Here is a 6,251-nt window from a genome sequence, read left to right as displayed (position 1 = left end):
GCTTCCTACTGTCCTCTTGGCATATGAGTTCTCTCTCTCTCGGAAAACTCCCCTCCTCGCAACTCGGTCTATAGAAGAGATATCCAAAGGATTTTTGTGGGTAGCCGATGAAAATACATCGCTCACAATGAGGTTCGAGCTTGTTGTGAGTCTCGCGTCTCATAAAATCCTCGCAACCCCAAACTTTGATGTGATCCAATGAGGGAACCTTCCCTGTCCACCTCTAGTTAGGTGTTTTGGCAACTTTCTTGGTGGGGACTAGATTAAGGATATGGGGGCAGTCTATAAGGCATACCCCCAGAATGAGATAGGTAACGAAGTGCGACTCATCATGGAACGAACCATATCCAACAAGGTTTGATTGCGCCTCTCAACCATCCCATTAAGTTGTGGTGTCCTAGGCGACGTCAATTGTGAAACAATTCCACATTCCTTAAGATAGTCTTGGAACTCGATACTAAGATACTCTCCTCCTCAATCAGATCATAGCATCTTTATCTTCCTGCCCAATTGACTCTCCGCTTCTTGCTTAAACTCTTTGGACTTTTCAAGGGTTTCTGACTTATGCTTGATTAAGTAGATATAGCCATATCTGTTATGATCATCAGTAAAAGCCACATAGAAGCGATTATCATCCCTTGTGGTGGTTCTAAAGGGTCCACACACATCACTGAGTATGAGATCCAACAAACCTTCACCCCTTTCACAAGTACCGGTGAAGGGTGACTTGGTCATCTTTCCAAGCAAACAAGATTCGCAAGTGTCATCCGATTTCAAATCGAATGACTCCAAGACTCCATCCTTTTGGAGTTGGGCTATGCGCTTCTTGTTGACATGTCCAAGACGACAATGCCACAAGCATGCATTGTCCAAAACTTTGGATGAATCAATATTTAACACATTATTTCATAGGTTATCTACAACCATCACAGTTTCATATATTCCATTACAAGGTAATGCTTCAAAATAAAATGTACCATTATAATAAGCATTAATACTACCAATTTCATTATTAAAAGAAAAGGTAAAACCTTGTTTATACAAACTATGAAAGGAAATAATTTTTCTCGCCATTTTCGACGAGTAACAACAATTATTCAATTCTAATCTACTACTTAGCAATAAATAATAAACTCCAATCTTGGTGGCATGTGACATTTTCCTATTTCCCATGATTAAGTTTATCTTCCTGTGCTCCACATCCCTACTTTTTTTAGTCCCAACAAATCAGAACAAATATAAAATCCACAAACTGTGTCAAGGACCCAAGAATTAGCATGTGGCGAGTTATTAGAAAGAATATTGTAAATACCTGCAAATGTGGGCTTTATCTTCCCATCCTTTAAGTCCTGCAAGTATTTGGTGCAGCTTTGTTTCCAGTGCCCTTTTTCATGACAGGGAAGCACTCTGTATCCTTTGGATTGGTAGATGGATTAGCAGAACCAACTTTGGTCCCACTTGAAGAGGATCCATCAAGAGACTTTCCCTTGCGGCTCTTAGAAGAAGCCTTCCTCTTCTTCCCTTTCCCATGTCCAATTTCCAGTATAGGGGCAGCAGTAGTAGGAGGAGGAGGAGTAGGTACAACTGACTTACCTTTCAAGTTTCTTTCTGCAGTTCTTAGAAGGCCTTGAAGCTTCCTAAGAGTGACCTCCTCCTTGTTCATATGATAGGTCATTCTGAACTGATCATAACAAGAAGGCAATAAATGTATGATGATGTCAATGGCCAATCCTTCATTGAAGTTCACATTCAACTTCAGCAAGTGGTCCACATATCTCTGCATCTTTTGCAAGTGGTCCATGATGGACTCTCCATCCTTCATCTTGGTTGTGATCATGGAGGCAGTGATCTCATACGTCTCTTGCCGAGCACTTTGATGGTATCTTTCCATCAAATCTTGGTGCATTTCGAAGGGCCAGAAGTACTCATAGGATTTTTGAAGCTCAGTAGTCCTGGTAGCAATCATTATACACGCGATCTTTGTCGCGTCCCTCTCACGAACCCTGTATTCCTCGATTTCTTTGGCAGTAGCAGTTTTTTCATCAATCTCCTTCAGCTCTTTATCTAGGACATATTCTTTGTCCTCATAGCGAAGGGCCATATAAAATTTTCTTATCCAATTGTTAAAGTTTGACCCATCGAAGATAGTTCTCCTAACCAAATTCATGGGTAGAATGAGTCAGAAGGGTTGGAGCATGAAGCATTGTTTGGGATAGATATCTGAAAAGAAGAAAGAACAAAGTTTAGATTAGATGAGAATCCTTAATATAACACCCAAATGAAATATTAAGGCTAGGACCTAACACAATATTTTACAATTCGGAAGAGGGATTCCATAATCCAATTGCAAAATATTTGAAGGTAGGTAAATGACGATTTACCAATTTCCACCATGAAAAACGAAATTGATTATGAAGTTTTAATTGGATTGAAACTACTAGATTTTTTTGAGATTCATTGAACTTTTCAATGGCATGCTTAAATCTCGATTATGCCCTTCAAGTTTGTGACTGGGATGCCGAGGATCACAAACAAGGTATGAATAACCATGCAAATGTGCTTGGTACTCTTAATGTAACATATCACCTAATCAATGTGTCAGTTAACCACACACGCTCCATTGATCTATGATTAACATCAAACCACCCTTTGCCACAATTGTGAGTCCCAAATTAGTGTGTCGGTTAACCACACACGCTCCATTAACGACTTAGCAAAGTGCAATTTCATGGAATAGCACCATTTTCACATTTTTCCTAAAGTAACTAAGACTTTGAATTTAATAAACGGTTTAGTTACTGTATAATTATCATTATACTTTTAACGAGAATTAATGTCCTATCCTACCCGTTCGACTAATGACCCTCCACCAGTCAAGGAAGTGGTGAGTGAGAGTGGACACCCATTAAACCACCATTTTATACGCAGTAACCTTATACCCCCTTATAGACCGACTTCGTGAATGAGCCCTACTAACAGTAAGACTGACTTGTCTTATACATATATATTATTAAAATTTTAATATTATAATATATAAGGGTTGAATTTTAAACTTTTAAAATTCTAAGGTTTGGAATTAAATGTTTCATTAGTGAGACTTTACAAATTCCAAAACTTGAAGGCAAGTTTTGTAACTTTCAAAACTTTTGGTTTCCATAACTTATGAAAACTTATGTGTTTTTAATGTTTATGAATGAGACTCTTCATATAACTTGAGGAAAAGCTACAAAAACTCATTTCAAGAACAACTTAGATCAATTTTAAGTTGTCACATTATCATATAACATACTATTGATCTAATCTAACTCATATAGAAGGGCAATTTAGATCAAATAATACAAATAGATACTTTATTATCTTAAAATTTGATAATAGTCCTTTAATTGGATGAGGATCATCATTACCAAATTAGAAAATACATTTTTTATGATTACAAAACAGTTTGTGATTATGATCCTAGTCCAATTCTTGTCAAAAAATTGAAATTCTGCAACTAGTGCCATCTACTCGACGAGTGCATGATCATGACTCATCGAGTTGCCCTTTTACTGAGTGGACTCAACGATTCATCCAGTGGACTCGGCGAGTTCATCAATCAGAGGCCAGAAAATCGATTTTTTCAACTTTAAAAATTAACAAGCATTAAATATAACAGAAAACAATCCTAGGATCTGATACCACTATTGGGTTTTAAGCACTATAACGCTCCTATGGTGCACATGCAACCCTAGATGTTTTGGATCTATGTTTTCTCTAATTATACATGCATTTTCAATTTTCAAAATCATACAACCTAACTAGCATACAATGGAGCATATACAATACAAAACTTATAGGTATATGAATACCTCTTGATGTGGTTGTAGTTCTTGGACTTTGAAAGCTTTAGCACCTCAAGTGTGATGTCTCTAATGTGTCACAAACACCAAATGCAAGAGGAGACTTGAGAGAATAGTTAGTTAGCACAAAATCAATATCACTCTCTTAGGATGAATGGTGTAACCGATTTTGGCTCTAAGGGTGTGATTTTATAGTGTTGCAAATTCTAAGGTTACATCCATGCAAACCCTAATGCACCATGACCTTTCATATTACTTGGGCTCCATGGGTTAAACCTCCATGGACTAACCATGTTGGTTCAGCCCATCCTAATTAACCTTTGGCCCACACTATAAGAATCATTGATTTACTTAATCAGTCCCCTTATATTTAATTAGTCTCTTTTGATCACTAAATTAATTCCAAATTAATTCTTGATCAATACTAATTAAATAATATGATTTCTCAATTAATATATTATACTTATAATATATTAATAAATCACAAATAGCCTTATTCTCAAAAGTCCATCCTATCAAATTGCACTGGTGAAGGCGACCCAAAAGGACCATGCTACTATCGGTTCAAGTACATCCCAATTATAGTTATGGGCTTAGACACTAAATCCAACACTAAGTTCATGTAAGACTCCACGAAGAGTTAGTCCAAAGGGCTTATCATATGGATTATTGGATTAAGGCCCAAGGAAGTGGATTAGGTTTAACTCTTGGATTCTACACTATATAAACGTAACCCCTAAACCAAAAATCGTGCACTAGTGATTCCAAAAAGCTCTAGATGATTTTTGTGTCTCCAAACCTCTCTCTCTCTCTCTCTCAAGTTCCTCCTCTTGTTCTTGGTTTGTTATAAGACATTTAAGGCACCACACTTGAGGTTCTAGGCTCTTGAAAGAATAATTCCTACAAGGTACACATAGTATAGTGAGTTAACTCACATGAACCGGAGACTAAAGAAATATTACAACACACTCGAACACACAAGGATCAGTCTCACGTACCACCTAGATAACAATATTGGTCAAATCTCAGCCTACAGCTCGACCTCCCTAAGAGTGACCAAAGTCAAACAGATCAAAAAGTCAACGATCACTTGCCAACTTGGTCAAAGTCAACGGCTAACGTGTCGCGACGCGTACATAGACCGCGTCACAGATCACTAAAGGATAAAACATATGGTATAGTGGATACATACTGTAACACATACTATAGTGAGTTAACTCACCTGAACTGGATATTAAAGAAATATTGCAACACACTTGAAGACACAAGGATCAGTCTCACGTACCACCTAGATAACAATTGTGGTCAAACCTCAGCCTACAACTCAACCTTCTTAAGTTTGACCAAAGTCAAACAGATTAAAAAGTCAATGATCAATGGCTAACATGGTCAAATTCAATGGCTAATGCTCCACGAAGCGTACACAGACCGTGTCGTGGATCACTAAAGGAAAAAACAGTCGTGACACCTAATGTCCACGCCGTGAATATCGGCAAATCAACCACCTTTTTATTAAGGTCTTAATCCTTTAACACCAAAGCCCAAATCATCATATCTGATTCTTCTAAGATTTATATTGGATAAAGTTGGACTAGTTCCAAGGGTTAACTCTCCACAAACTCAAACCGTAATTAAAAATAAGAATCAAATTGCTTGAATCCTTTTCATGGAAAAGAAGAAGTTCATTAATGCACTCAAGGAGTCCAAAACAAGTCTAATTCGTCCAAAATGAATCCAATGGTCCTGGAGTTCTCCAAACCCTAAGAATAATAAGAAAAGGGACGAATGAGCAACAACAAGCCTAGATCTATGGAAATAATATATAAAGTAATAGACTTTATAACTTATAATGGTACAAAAACAAGGTAGAAGGTTCAATTTTCTATGAAGTGAACTCCATAATGCACCAAATGCTCATTTCTTCACCAAAAAATACTCAAGGATCAAGCATGCACCAATAACACACCAAGGGGCTAGGGTTTTCTCTAATGAAGCTAGAGACTTAAGATAAGAAAGAACCCTAAAAGTTAGCACCGTTAAATAGAGCTCAAGGCGTGAGATGTAGGGTTTTGAGCCCATTCGTTATCATGTCGTGGATGACCACGTCGCTACTTAATGACATGGTCCGCTTCGCGACACTAGATGTCGCGTTGCGTTCCACAAGAAACCCTAAAACTCAAACTTAAATTAATTCAATATGAGAGAAATTCGAACCTGGAAAATAGGTGTTAAATGAATCATGATAAACAATAAAGAAAATGAAAAGAAAAAATAATCTAATTTTTGTTTGTTGGCAGAACAAAGTTAGAGCATGTTAAACATATAAAGTTTGAAATTTAAGTGATAAACATTTGTGCATTGGTTAAGTTTAATCGGTAAATTGTTTTTTTTCTCTTCTTATTGAAGACATTT

The sequence above is a fragment of the Lactuca sativa genome, chromosome 8 (assembly GCF_002870075.4).
Source record: "Lactuca sativa cultivar Salinas chromosome 8, Lsat_Salinas_v11, whole genome shotgun sequence".
Classification (NCBI taxonomy): Eukaryota; Viridiplantae; Streptophyta; class Magnoliopsida; order Asterales; family Asteraceae; genus Lactuca; species Lactuca sativa.
Note: the sequence above shows the minus strand (reverse complement) of the source record.